Source organism: Ovis canadensis, chromosome 8, assembly GCF_042477335.2.
Source record: "Ovis canadensis isolate MfBH-ARS-UI-01 breed Bighorn chromosome 8, ARS-UI_OviCan_v2, whole genome shotgun sequence".
NCBI lineage: Eukaryota > Metazoa > Chordata > Mammalia > Artiodactyla > Bovidae > Ovis > Ovis canadensis.
In genome coordinates, this window is record NC_091252.1 from 90,817,123 (window position 1) to 90,832,329 (window position 15,207).

The 15,207-nt window shown below is 44.8% G+C and overlaps 1 protein-coding gene across 3 annotated transcripts in view; it reads left to right on the forward strand.

The window, feature by feature from the left end:
* Window positions 1–15,207, forward strand: part of SCAF8 (SR-related CTD associated factor 8) — a 220,816-nt gene that overhangs the window by 140,131 nt on the left and 65,478 nt on the right. The window contains exon 22 of one of the 3 annotated variants that reach the window (XM_069598774.1): window positions 13,000–14,124. The exons of the other annotated variants lie outside the window; for them this stretch is intronic. The gene's annotated coding sequence lies outside the window, so the exon portion shown is untranslated. Of the gene's footprint in view, window positions 1–12,999; window positions 14,125–15,207 lie in introns of those variants that run through there. 3 annotated transcript variants of the gene reach the window in all.

Here is a 15,207-nt window from a genome sequence, read left to right on the forward strand (position 1 = left end):
GTATACACGAGATTTTAGTATGAATACATCCTGTGAAATATTGCGGATGTACGTATACTGAACACTACTTCTTGTGTATTTTCATTTGCTCCGTTTAACAACCCTACCCCCTCACTCCCTGATATGTATTGATTTGCCATAAGTCAGGCTGTTTCCGTATTCTTTACAGTTTTCCTAAAAGGAATCGTCTCTAGTGTCAGCTTGCCCCTGGTGATGGAGCACCGATGACGGAGCTGTGATTCATTCAGAACCCTTCTTTGACTGAAATATGCATGAAGAGTGATACTCATGTATGCAACCCACTCCCACCTTCTCTCCGCCCCCCACTCTAAAAATCTTACTGAATATAAATGATAAGGACTGTTAGTAGGCATAACTTTGAGTCCTTTCTGATTTATTGTTTAAAACAAGTAACTTGCAGATTTGGACTTAATTATTGTAACTCCAGCTAAGAAATGACATAGATACCTCTCTTAGTTGACTACAGATTTACTGTGAGGTTAAGGATGAGTGGGCTAGAATTTCATGTTAAAAAAGAAGATTGAGGAGTTTATTTTCTTTGAAAGGAAAAAAAAAATCTTGGACTCAAAGAGGACCTTTCTGAAGAGTGAGAGATGGCTCAGTAAAAGCCCTTCTAAGTGCTAGGATGGATGTCCTTGATACTGAGTTGACAGCTTACTTTTTACATGTAACAAGACAAAATAGAGGACTCCATCAAACCCCACTGGCAGGGCCATTGAAGTAGCTGAATGAAAAGCTTTTTGAAAACACAGAGGGCCACATAAATGAGAAACAATAATATCTTTTCTCAGTTTATAGTTTCCACCAAATGTTCACTTGTTACTTAGCTGTAAAATTTGCCTGAGTAATTTAAGAAACAGCAGAGATTTATCAGCGGCCTGAGGCACAGTTGAAATAAACCAAAAACAAAGAATATGCCTTAGTGCCCATTGGGATAGTTTTTAAATGTAATTTAAAGTAGTTTTTCAGAATGTAATTGAGTATTGATGTGAATTTAAAAAAAAAATAAGAAAAACCTCTAATATACTACCACAAACTATCAAAATGTCGCTCAGCTTCATTTCTTCTTCTAAAGAGATAAGTGGACAGACATATTTATTTGGGTCCTTTAAGTATCTATCATTAGCACTGTTTTTGTAATTCATTTATCTTTGGCTATGCTGGGTCTCCATTGCTACATGGGGCTTTCTCTAGTTGCAGCAAGCAGGGGGTACTCTTTGTTGCGGTGACTTCTGTTGTTGCAGAGCACAGACTAGGGCTCACCGGCTTCAGTAGTTGCGGTGCATGGGCTCGGTTGCTCCGAGGCATGTGGGGTCTTCCCAGATGCGGAATCAAACCTGTGTCTCCTGCCCTGGCAAGCGGATTCTTCACCACTGAGCCACCAGGGAAGCCCCTATCGTTAGCAATGTTGAGATCCCTGAAGCGTGGTTACTTTGAGTATAAGGCAAATGAAATTGGCATTGTGAACGCCCGTTGTGTTACCTGGGACGTCCTGGTTTTACGTCCTTGTCCCGTGTCATGACCCTGTTCTGATGTGTTGGTGTAAGTCTAGCTACTTAGAGTGACATCCTGTTAAGCATCCTCAGAGACGTTCCAAGGAGTGAATTACAGAAATTTTTTTTTAAAAAATCGAAATTTGTCCTAGTTCCAGAAAGAAGGAAAGCCAGTAATTTTGACAAAATTTTTGGCAAGCAAATCTTCTCCAAATGATTGGCTCACATGTGCTTCACTGGCATCACAAACCCAACCGTGGGTCATCAGTGCAGAGAAAGGCTTTATCAGGCTGGGATCATCTGACAGCCCGGCAGAAGTTCCTGGCACTTGACCTGTACTTAAAGCATTAGCTACCACACAGTCCCTTGTTGGGTTGAAATGCAGTTCCCTATGGAGGAAACATCCCAGGGAAGAGACTGGACTCATTAAGGGTGGGCTCCACCTCACCGTAGCAACATGAGCTGAGGAGCTGATGGTCTTTAGGAGCTGACGGTCTCTAGGAGCTGATCGTTAGGTCCATGGCAGCTGCTGGAGGTCAAGAGAAGGACCACGGTCCAGCCCCCACCTGACACCTGACATATGCCTGTGTGCTCAGCGTATCTGACTTTTGCGACCCCATGGACTGTAGCCCTTGAGGCTCCTCTGTCCGTGGGATCTCCCAGGCAAAGCGGGTTGCCCTTTCCTTCTCCAGGGGATCCTCCCAACCTAGGGATCGAACCTGTGTCTCTTGTGTCTCCTGCGTTGGCAGGTGGGTTCTTTACCACCAAGCCACCTGGGAAGCCTGGGCCCTGGGCGCAGGTGACACAGACCCGCATTTCCTCCCCTCCTCACTGCCGTGGGAAGGGTTTCCAAACCCAGCTTGGCTCCCTTGCCAGGGTTTACGAAGGCTTGCCAAGTTCAAGCAGTCATTGAAGGAAAAGAATAACTAATTCGGGCAAGGTTGTTCCAAAGAGGCAGGAATATTTTCTCAGAAATTGCCAGAGAGGATGCAGGTGTTTAGATGTGTGTGTTTTGTGGCAAGTCGTTTGAAAATAAGTAGTAATTTCTTTTGAAGATGTAACGAGACAACTGAATTGCAATCTCATGAAATTGGCCGTCTCAAAATGGACATCATTTTCTTGTTGTGTAATACTTTCTTATAAATAGTCAATAGTCAGGACTCTGCTCAGATTGTCCTGGGACCCGTTAGAGTTTGGTTTTTAGTTCTCCTGTCTCCCAGCCGAGCCACTTAGGCGAAGAACACTGAGCCCTATCCTAACTTTCAATCAGGTTTACTCTGCTTTGTATCCATCATTGTCAACAGGGCTGGCTAAGTGCCGTTGTTCCTTGGGGGCCACAAGAGTTCATTTACTTTCATAGTTCCTTTACCCATCGCATACAAATGATAAATGTACCTACAACTTGGAAGTTTTCAGTGACTGCTTTCTCAGTGTATGTGTGATTGGGGGAAAGGAGGGTGATGCTTAAAGAGAAAGAGGTGATTTAGGATCAGCTTGTGTAAACCCTGATATTTGTATTATGACTAACACTGGATGGAAGAGGTTATTTCATCTTGAATTATTATTTGTAGTGCAGATCAAGCTTTCCTTCAACACCCATTATAATTGCAGGGAGGGATCCGTTCCCAGGGCAACATTTCAGTTTCCCAAAATGTGATACTTGATGTTGACAAGAATCTGGCTCTTCAAAGATCTTAAGAAATCTCGAAGGGCCTTAGACATCAATCAGGAAGATGGCCCCTGAGTTGATAGGAAGTGGGGTTCACTGTAGGGAGTTTCTTTCCAGGGAGTTCTCATGTGGATCCAGAAGAGGTGGTATCTGGAGCACCCCTCATTTAGCTTGACTCATTGGTAGTGCTTAAAATCATTTCAGCACAAGGCTTTCCACACAAAAGCTGTATACGTTAGGTCTGTGTCTTTGCAGACTCTGTCCATGGGGCAGAGGTCTGCAGGGTCCCCCTCGGGGATGGGGAAAATCTGAGTTCTCTTCAGTTTTCTACTGGTACTGGTTCCCACTAGTCCATCTCACTCGACGGACTCTCATGGAGATGAGTTACAGGCTAAACGTGTCTGGTTTTGACTGTTCCAGGCAGACTTATAGCCTGTTATAATCTGTTGTTTTGCTAAGACACAGGTGTGAGCAGCCTTGACCGCAAGGCAGGTGGGTGGCCATGTGCCTCAGGTGGTGAGTAGGCTCTGGGGACTGCAGTCACTGTTTCCCCGTTCAGCGTTTATCTACTTGTCACTGTATACCTGCCTTAGGGGTAAATTATATACGATCATGAGACTTGTAATTTGGGGGCTTTGCCGAAATGGGCCATCACCAATGTCTGAGGTCTTCTGTGAAAAGGCCCAGGACTCTGGACAACTGGATGGAGTGTAGATGCCATGGGTCCCATATTGTGAGACGTGTCCTGAGAGTGTCCATGTCACACCCCCTGATGAGCACACGAGGGGTCTCTGGTGGGGTACACGTCAGCTCTCAAGCACTGCAGGCCAAGGGATGTCCTTATCCCAGATCTTGGACTCCTGAGTATGATTATGGAAAGCCGTGCAGCTTTCAAAAACAATCACGTCCCTTCTCGTGTGCTTTCAGATCTGCCCAGGCCAACACAAACGCTCCTGAGACCATGCTGTGTTTGTAGACAAAGAATGTTTATTAGTGGCTCATTATCTTGGGTCATGTTTGAAAATCTCTGTGAGCTTGTTAAAATAAGACACTGTGCCTTCCTGAAAACTGCTATTCTGTTACAAACAAACCAAAAAAACCGACATGCAGTTCAAGTGTCGTGTTTCTCCCTAGCCTCAGAATCATGACTTGAGACACTGAGGGGACCCCAGGCCCAGGATGGTGTGGATTGGGTGTGGACTAGCTGGTGGGGGTCTCAGTGGGTCCTCTCTGCTCTGGGGGTTGAAGTGTAATGTGACCCACTTGGTTGCCTTTCCTGCCTCCTCTGTGGAGCTGGCTGTGGAGCCCCACTTCCTGTCTTAATCATTTTAAGAGCTCGTGAGAGAGATTGAAATGAAAACAGACGGATGTAACTGAGATAACCTATCAAAATAGGCATGAAAGCAGTTTCTAGTTGTTGTTTAGTTGTGTCCGACTCCTTGTGACCCCAAGGACTGTAGCCCACCAAGCACCTCTGTCCATGGGATTCTCCAGGCAAGAATACTGGAGTGGGTAGCTATTTCCTTCTCCAGGAGGATTTCCCAACCCAGGGATCAAACCCCTTATCTCCTGCATTGGCAGGTGAATTCTTCACTGCTGAGCCACCAGGGAAGCCCCAGTTTCTAGTTGCGTGCGTGCATGCTAAGTCGCTTCAGTCATGTCTGACTCATTGCAACCCTGTGGACTACAGCCCACCAGGTTCTTCCATCCATCGGATTCTCCAGGCAAGAATACTGGAGTGGGTTGCCATGCCCTCCTGCAGGCGAGTTTCTAGTTATGCCCCTCCAAATGCACATGAGGAGTAAAATCTTTTCTTCTTTCTTTAATTTTATTTCACTTTTCCTGGTGATGCTTTGAAACAGCCAGTTCCTGATTTTAAATGTTGATTCTGGGTAAGGAGATAAAGCATATAGAAAGTGAAGTGAAGTCACTCAGTCATGTCTGACTCTGTGCAACCCCATGGACTGCAGCCTATCAGGCTCCTCCGTCCGTGGGATTTTCCAGGCAAGAGTGCTGGAGTGGGTAGCCATTGCCTTCTCCAGATAAAGCATATGCATGCATGCAAAGTAAAGACCTCAAGGAGGGCAGCTGAGCCCACTCAGAGGGTCAGCCTGTGTAGGAGGCCAGGTGGGGTCCCGGGCGTGCTTTTTTCAGCTGCCTCTCTCCTTCAGCCTTGGGGCTGGGAGTTGGGTGTTCCTGTCCTGAAATCTCCATGGCCACCTTTCCTGGGTTCGTATGTTCTGGCATCCAAGGAAAGTGAGGGGCTCATCATGTCGTTGACTAAGTCACGTCAATTCGCTTCCACTAATCCAGTTTGCAAATTAAAACAAAGAAGAAAAGCATCTGCTCAACTGGGTGGCCATCTAGTCTGTCCAATTGTCAGACAGCTGAGGGCACCAGATTGAATTTACCTCAAGCAAACTGGATATGTGAAACTTGAAAATTTCTACAATGGATGATTGTTCACTTTTCAAAAGTTCCTTTGCCCTATAAAAGATGAACAGGAGGATTTCTTTGAACAGCAGCTTCTTCCGGTACTCTAAAAATAAGATGTAATTAAGGTCCCATCTTTCTGGAGCATACGTTATACATAAAGCTGGCATATTGGTTAAAAAATGTTGAAAGTCTTTTAAAATTAACTTTTTCAATTAGTAAAATTTTTTATCTGATGGGTTCAATTTTACTATTAGATATATACATGTCAATAGTTTTTGCTCTGGACTGGGGGAAGGGAAGAATACATCCTACTAGTTTGACGATGAAAAAGTTAACAATGAGGGCGGTTGCATCATGTGACCTGCCGCTCATTAATCTCACAGTATCTCTTCTTGGGGGAAAAAATGTCAAAACCTTTTAACCTTTAAGCCAGCAGGAGCGATGTGTTGAGCAAGCTGTTGTGTAAAATTCATAAGCATTTAGCATCAGCCCCCAGCCTACGGGCTTCCAAGCAGTTGAGCTGATTCCACTGGCAACGGAATGAATGTCATAGGATGGTTTTATATAAGTTGTCTAGAATGATTAAAGGTTTAGCTGGTAGACATTATGCTTCCAGGATGACTGTGTGGACTTCTTTCCCTTATGTTCATGCAGCCCTTCATTCAGTGTTGAACGTCCATTGAGAAGCCCCGAGCCGAGGAGTCGAGATTTAACAGCAGCAAAGATAGGCCTTGGCCCCGCTCACCCGGAGCCCACACACCCTGCAGTGCATGAGTACCTTTGATGGACCTCTCTTTTCCTCTTTCTCCTTCCTCTGCTTGTTGTCTTTCCTACCCGCTGTCCCAAAGCTCAGGGGGTCAAAGCACAGACTTGTCACATGTGAGTTGTTAACAGAATTTGTTTTTCTTTTTCTTGTAGCTCAGCAAGGGCATCAGCTTTGACTTGAAATGTATAGAAGTCTTGATTCCTTGTTGCTTTTAATTAATTTTTACTGGAGTATAGTAGCTTTACAGTGTTGTATTCGTTTTTGCCGGACAGCTAAGTGAAGTAGTATACGTGCCGATTCCTTGTTGGCTTGTGGTGATTCTCTGGGTAGGAGTGGCCCACGGAGAGAGAAAGGTGTGGTGGGGAGAACATTGGGAGGTGGAGGAAAAAGGAGGCTAATTAACAGTTTGGCTGATGGGAGCAGGTGGAGAAGGGAAAGGTCCTGACTTTGTCATGGCCAGAGTAGCGCAGAGCATGTGCTAGAACCACTGCTGCCTCCACGAGCAAGGCGAAAGGGAGCAGGCCTCTTTCATTCACTTTTTCATTCAATCACAGAGGTGCTCATAGTGCAGACAAGGAGGGAGAAGACGATGATTAGACCAAGGCTCTGCCAGGGTTGTGGACCTGAGGGCCTCGGCCGATGGAGAACCTTCCAGGGAGGCAGCCGTCAGGTAGAGTGTTTGCGATGGCTGCCTAAGCACCATCAGGTGGAGAAGAGTGAAGAGCATGCCACACAGAGGGGATGGCAGACGGCAGCCTGGTTCCCAGCGCCTGAGCATCGGCGAACATCTCTGCTCTCTACTTGTGTCCCCGCGGTTCCCTGAGAACGTGGCTGGCAGAAGGGAGACTCCCTGCCCTTCCTGCCTCCTCTGCGATGGACATTTCCAATGCAGTCCCACATGCCCTCCCCACGGTTAGCCTGGCTGGTGGGCAGGCATCTCCATTTTACAGTTGAAACTCTCAGTAGCTAAGGAACTTGCCCAAGGATTGCATATTCAGTGGAGAGCAGCTTCAGAGCTTCCAGGCCAAGTGTCAGGTTCCAAAGGGCACACTTTACACCAGAATTCTGAGCCGCCTTGCCATAAATGAGCTCCCTGGAGGGTTCTGCCAGACCCTGGGCCTGGGGACCCTGTGCCTCCCACCCGCCAGCTCCCAGGAAGTTGGATCTCAGCACTGTTTACAACAGCTCAGTCCATCTGTAATGGTGCAGAAGTCTCTGTTATATTTGGATCATTCAAAAGTCTGTGTTATATTTGAGTCATCCATGCCAAGTGGCCCAGTTTTTCAGGATTTAGAATCTGAGAGACTTGATTTAAATGAATGACAGACATTGTGGGGTACACAGGGTATGGAAGGACAGGAAATCTGAGCATTGTCTGGATTCCCAGCCTTTGTGTGCCCATGGGCCAGTGTGAAACCCCTGCACTTCAGATTTCTAATGTTCAAGAATGTTGTGCCCTGCCTTTCCCAGGGTCTGTTTTAGCGCTAATATATGATCCTTCTTTCCATCACATTGGAATTAAGAAGCTTCTTTGGGGAATCCAAAAAATTTGTATGCATGGAACATGTGTGGGCATGACACATGAAGCAAAACGTGATCTCAGTTTAAGAGAGGAGCCCTGCATATCCCCCGCCGTAGGAATGAACTTCTCTAATAGGAAGTCGTTTTATTTATCTTTTATTTTAATTATTCTTATGCTTGGTTCTTGGGAAGCCCCGACTTCATACTGTTCTAACCGAGTAGAACATGTGCAGCTCCACACATTTTTAGTAGGTTTTTAACTACAGAACAATAAAACATTTAGCAAATTATGTTAGAACATGTCTGCACACACTGCTCCTTTTAGATCTGTGCCAGCCATCCTGCTCCCATATGGGCTGACCAAGTGGATCAGCTGGACGAGGCAGATGGGGGCCTGGCATCCCTGAATAACTCTGGCACCTTCCCTTCGGCGTGGCAGGGCAGGCTAGCTGAGGCCTGGATCTGAGAGTCTTTTCAAAGGGCCTGGTTTTCTTGGTATTGCTCCATCGCCTCCTTATTTAGCCCACTGGTGGTTAAGCCATGAGCATCAGTGCCAGGACAGCACTTCCTGGGTAGGTTTTCTGTCCCCTGGTTTCACAATCACGTGCCTCCTCCTCTTGGGGAGAACAGCAGACAGGACGGTGGATTCCAGTGCGCCAGCTTGGCTGATCACTGAGCTGCTCTGATGAGAGCTTTACTGGGGGAAGAAATGAAGGTCTCAGAGCCTCTGTTATAGATGCTGTTTCTCAACTATAGTTTATGGAGAAGTGACTTGTTGCTGTTAATAGGTCATTTGGAATCCTGTGTGCTAAGTCACTTCAGTCGTGTCCAATTCTTGTAATCCTATAGGCTGCAGCCCGCCAGGCTCCTCTGTCCATGAGATTCTCTAGGCAAGAACACTGGATTGGGTTGCCATTTCCTTCTCCAGGGGATCTTCCCGACCCGGGGATCCAACTGGCATCTCTTAAAGTCTCCCTCATTGGCAGGTGGGTTCTTCACCACTAGCAGCACAGATCACATTTACTTAAGGAGGGAAAAATGGGAAATAGAACAGAAGCCTCGACACTAAAGTTGACCTAATTCCTGTTTCTCTGTGCCATTGGCCCACCTGTGGTCATTCCTGCTTGTCCTTCCCCCCACCCGACCATCATTCTGCGGCCCTGCATTCATGGAAGCTTGGCCCCTAGTTCCAGAGCCGGGGTTCCATGAGTAAGAAAGGGCGTGGCTGCTTTGGGAGCCCTGGGCCTCCCTGCAGGGCTGGTCCCTTGGCAGCCTCATGACCCACGGGCCCTGGTACCGGGTGGCCATTCACTGTGTGGAGCTCAGGTATGTGGGGGATGCAGCCTGAGGTATGAGTGGAAAGGCAGGTAATTGGGGGCAGCGCCCACGTAACTTGAAAGTCAGTCTCAGCCACTATGTAGCTGTGTCATCTTTGCGAGGTTATTTTACCTCCTTGAACCTCATTTACTAGTATGCATCATGGCATTAATGAGTTTGCCAAGCTGTTTGCACAGATTGAGACCTGGACTCACATAGGCAAGACCTCATTTGCCTCTGTGAGTGACCTGGAACCCATGGACCCCCAGTGAGTTCCTGCTGGGTGAGGGTGGCCTCCCAGTCAGCTCATCTTCATTGTGCCCGGTTTATAAAAGACTGCATTTCAAAATTAAGGACAGTTGCAGCAAATACGTCATTTATGCCAGCTTGAGCTACAGAAGCTCAGATGGTAAAGAATCTGCCTGCAGTGAAGGAGACCCTGGTTCGATCCCTGGATTGGGAAGATCCCCTGGAGGAGGAAATGGCAACCCACTCCAGTACTCTTGCCTGGAGAATCCCATGGACAGAGGACCCTGATGGGCTACAGTCCGTGGAGTCACAAAGAGTTGGACACGACTGAGTGGCTAACACCACTAGGACTTTTACAGTGACTTTCCAGGTATAACTTACACCTCCAGGTACTGCTGTCTCTCAGTTTACTAAAAAATAAAAAATCTTTGCACCATATTCTCATTGAAAACTATGGTGCTTAGCCTCCTACTCTATGAAGTTATAGCCAAGTGTTAAGGGCGATCATGCAGCCCACTGATAACTGTAAAGAGTGATCCCCGAACGAGCAAGAATGCACTTCACAGAAACTCTCTATTTAAGGAGTTTGGAGTAAGCCCTCCTGCCCACAGTGTCTCTTGGTGGTTGGTCTCTGGAGTGGCCGTTGTCTGTCGATGTGACTAGGTTTTAGATGCAGGAGCTCGTTTTGGATTCAACACGTAAAGATGGGGCTGCATCACATGCGTAGACACTTCTGCCCAGTGGTCCAGCGGGCACTGCAGCGGTGTGGCCGGGAAATGAGCGGGAACTGGGGAACACAGATGCCAAGGCTCTGAGTTCTGGCTCTGCTGTTTGCTGGCTGCTTTGTAAACACTAGGCAATGCACTTCTCCCAACCAGCTGCTTTGTGGAGGCGCTTAGATCTAGTTTGTAGGGTGTTGTTTATGAGACAGTCTATGAGGCGTAATTGTAGGAGCAGAAGAGATGAATGATAGTAAGTAGTGCATCCATCGATATCAGCGTTACCAGCCAGAGGCGGCACGGGGAGGAGAAAGGGCTGGTCCTCCTTCTACCCAGTGACTTGGTGACTCACATACCCATGTTAAGCCAAGCAGGTCCCTGGACCTCAAACCGTAGCCACCTCTTGTGTCCGCAGGGCTCCCCACCATGTGGAGCGGCTTTGAAAGCTACAGCGCTCTCCAGACGTGAGCTCCGTGGCCATCGTCTGGTCTCTGTACTCTTCGTTGATGTTTCCCTTTTCATCTCCACCTTCACCAGCGGATGGATCAGGTTACAGGCTCTTGCAGTGATTCTATCAGACTCTTAGGATCTATGCTAACATATCCCAGAAATCCACCATCGTGAAAATACTTGCCAGAACACTATAATAAATTTCACTCACTGTTTGTTTACTTCAAGTTCGTTTGTTAAGACAGAAATATTTATTTATCTTACTTGGCAACAAAGAAACCCAGAAATTTAGTCTGTGTAGATGTATGTGTGTGTGTTAGTAGGTCATTCTCATGGGTCCACACTGGACGATGTGAGGAATTTTGTGTCTTTTTCCCTTTTGCTCCCCATTGTGGGCCTCTGTGCCTTTTATTCTCCAAATGCTGATTTGCTCCGGACAACAACCCTATGTGTTACAATCTGGCAAATCTTACCCAGATTTAAGAACATGGCGCTGTCCCTTTAGAACTTGTAGCTTATTTTCATTGTCATTTTTCTTTCTTGAGTAGCTTTTAAGTCAATGTTTGAAGGATAAACTCATTAGCAAAATACTTGGAATAATCCAATAGATGATATCTCGATGCCAGTTTTGTGTGAATCATTCACACATTTCACAAAGTTGTATCTCCCTTTATGCCAAAGCCACAGTAGAAAGATGAAAAAAAAATTATTGAGCTATTTTTTGTCATGCATATAATGCCATGATACTGTAATATATTTATATACGTATGTATGTATAATGTAATAATGACATACTATAATAGTATAAAATGATATAAACAGTTGTTTCAGCATCATCTAAGTTTTATCAGCCACAGAGACACAAAGATCAAGTCAAAATCGCTAAATACAGTTTTTCAATTACTGAAGCTTTTCATTTTGTTACTAATAGTCCTAAATTTCCAAATATTGAACCTAATTTCTGGTTGAACCTAGGACAGCTATGAAACTTTCCACACAGTAAACTTTCCAGCCCCAATTCACTGTTGTTTTAACAAGGAGTGGTAAGGTGATTTGCATGGTGGTTAAACGCATCAGTTTTAGGGTCAGACTTTCTGTGTTGGGGTCCCATGTCTGCTCACTAGTGTGGATATCTTTGCAAACTTATTTGGCATATTTACTTAACGAGTCCAATTAGTTGGATTTTAGGTTAGGTACTATGCTTCTGAGCTTCCCCGGTGGCTCAGTGTAAAGAACCTGCCTGCCAATGTAGGAGACACAGGAGAAAATCCCTGGGTTGGAAAGATCCCAGTCCAGTATTGTATTCTTTTTTTTCTTTTTAATATTTATTTATTTAGCTGCTTCAAGTCTTAGAGATGGCACTTAGGCTTAATTGCCCTGCAGCATGTGGAACCTTCCTAGAACAGGGATTGAAACTGCATTCCCCACATTGCAAGGATTCCCCACCACTGGGCCACCAGGGGAGTCCCTCTCCAGTATTCTTGCTGGGAAATCCCATGGACAGAGGAGCCTGGCAGGTTACAGTCCATGGGGCCACCGAGAGTCAGACAAGACTGAGCAACTGCAACAATAACAACTGTGCTCTTACAGAATGCATCCATGTTGTTATATTTATTAATGTGTTTTTCAGCTTTTACATAGCTGTTTCTTAATTTAAGAAAACCAATAGGTACACACACACACACACACACAAAGATACTTCTTAGATTTTAAGACACTAAAAGATGTGGAAATGTATATTTCCAGAATTTTACATCCCTCACATCACCATTTAGGAAGATTTTAATTGACTGCAGATGTTAACATATATGTTGAAAAATTCCCTGGTAGTTCATTGGGTTCTCATCAGCAATCTAAACCAAGATGGTAGGTACCCCAGGCATAGATATTTTGAAGCCTACCCATTGCCCAAAGACTGAAATGGTTCTACCTGGTTCTGCTGTTTAAGGACCTGTGAGGGCAAGACTACATGGACCCACTAAAAGTTAGGTGGTGGCTTTCTTCTTAGACTTCATCCACTGAAGTCCTCTTAGTCTACGTGTGATGAAACTAAGGCCCGGCAAGTTCAGGTGACATTGTTAGTTACTGGCAGAATCACGTCTGGAGCTTGGGCATACTGACCTCCGAGACAGGGGTCTCTCCTAAACCATTCCCCCACGTGGAGAGAGCTGAACACCCTGGTTCTTCTTGCTCCACTGGAGAAAGACGTGGCATTTTAGAGCACAGAAATTCATCAAACATTGAAACATTTGCTGTTTTATTCACTCCATCTCTTCTTTAGGAATTATCTTGGAAAAAAAATAGAAAAAGTTATTCCATTGACCAGTGATGACCAGTTATTGTTCCTTTTGTCAACAGGCAAGATGATGAATGAAGTCCTGGCAGCTTCCAGTGTCCCAGGCCTTGTAGACATAAATGAGACGTGCTTCAAAGTTCCAATGTGCACCACATCGGATCTTGTTTAAGGAAGCGTTAAAAGGAACCCACCGTTACCTATTGAAGGCTCTGTGCTCTCAGACATTGTTTCTGATTGAATCCAGAGGTTGCAAGCATGCCTCCCTGTATTACCTGTTGGAGCAGGTTTAATTTTATAAATTTTAAACACAAACTCTATGAGTTTCTAGTCCATAATTGTTCTTTTTGAGGATCCACTCAGATGAACAGTATTGCATCTGTAAGAAATATGCACTTCCACAGGACCAGAATTTTTTTTGTTTTTCGGAATATAAATGGCAACAAACTCCAGCTGTAGCATCATCCTGAACCAGTGATGAGAAGGACAGATTGCAAGGAAACTGTTCAGGGAGAAAATGTCATGTTGTGTTGGAACTACAGATTACTGGAACCATAGCTGTAGTAAACTAAGGCTTTTTTGCTTAAACACAACGTGCAAAAACTGTGGTTCTTGACTGGTGGCTTTCATCCATCGTTATTAGTCATCTCCTTGGACACGCAAACGTTGAACGTCTTCAGTTTTTATTAAAAAGGAAAAGAGATGCAGCTTTGAGAAAATCCAGGTTCAATGTAGTCTTCCGGGTATCTCAGCCCAACTTTTGTGTCCTGATCTTACGAACAGCAGGTACCTGTTGGTAGGGGAGAAGCCTAGGGAGAGAGGAAGGAAGGGCATCATCCCATTGTATCGTAAACATACTTTATAAGTACGTTTTTTAATCACTTCTTATTCAGGCAGAGATTATAAAAGTTTGTTGCAAATATTCAGATCAGGTTCTGGGTTTTGGAAATTATCAGAGTTCACAATACCTGCAAGGGGTGGGGGGTTGAAAAAAACCCACAAACTTGAAATATGAACACTCTTTACACTTAAAAGAATATTTTTATCATTCTTTTATTTGTTTTGGCTCTGTCACAAATTAAAGTGCTTGGAATGCTGTATCTGTGGTCTCTTGACATTTAATCAATGAGAACCTAACACTTTCACAGTATGCTGTCACTTTGGACATTCATAATAAAAATTGAAACGGATTTTGGTTGGTAGTCGTTTATTTTGCTTTGTAGCTTAGCGCATCTTTCATGGTTCGTCTCTGCCTATCGTCCAAGCGCTTTGTGTGGCCGTATACCTTGACATAGATATACACATAGTTAAGGCCTTTCAGTCTTCATCAAATCACTGTTGTTTTCTGTATGTTAACAATCACTCTCTCTTTGTTGAAAGGCTGGGATATTTTTGAATGCTAAGGGCTTTCAGATTATTATGCTTTCTACAATACAGAGTAAAAATAATTCTTGAGGACTCTTAGCTTTCTGCAGTTTCTGATTATACCACATTTTCTATTAAATGCATTATAATATATTTTGATATTTTCTGTTAAATACGTAGATAACTGGAGAAGGCTGTGGGCAATCCAGCTATGGGCTTTTCAGTCACATCTTTTTGGTTTGGCTCTACCCCATGTGTTGTGTGCTAGAGTATATTTTTATGTATTCCATAATATTATAGTAAGAAATTAAGAAACTCCAATGAAACCCAAACACGTGAGCCTGTGTAGAAGACTTAGACCTTGCTTGGCACTTTTACGGCATTTGATATGGAAATAAGAAGAAAAGATCCCTTTCCTTTTTTTCTTTTGTAACTAAACTTGCAATTGGCAGATACGCCATTCATCTATCTCCCGCCTACTATCATTCCCCCAAAAAGGAACAGCATGGATTGGGAGATAAACGTGGACATTCTAGTGCATAATTGAGCGAATGATGTTGGAACTCTTCAATTAGGGGAAGGGAAACCTAACAGGAGATTCTGGGTTCTTTTCAGTGGGTGGGTGGCAGGAGAAAGAGTGGAATAGTGAACCAACTTAAAAATAGGATCATTCCTTTAGACTGAGTTTTGTACAGTGTTCACATTTAGCTGGAGGTGATTTCTGTGATCAGGCGTCCATCCAGGACCCAGCTGTTAGACGAGTCATCTTTTCTAAAGTCCCAAGGCACCGTAATAAGGTCAGAGGTTGATGCTTTTGTTCCATAGATGAATTCCTTTTCCGAAGCCTCTACTACCCTCTCTCTCTTCTGAGCATCTGGACCTGCATCTCTCTTTGTGAATCAGCGTGA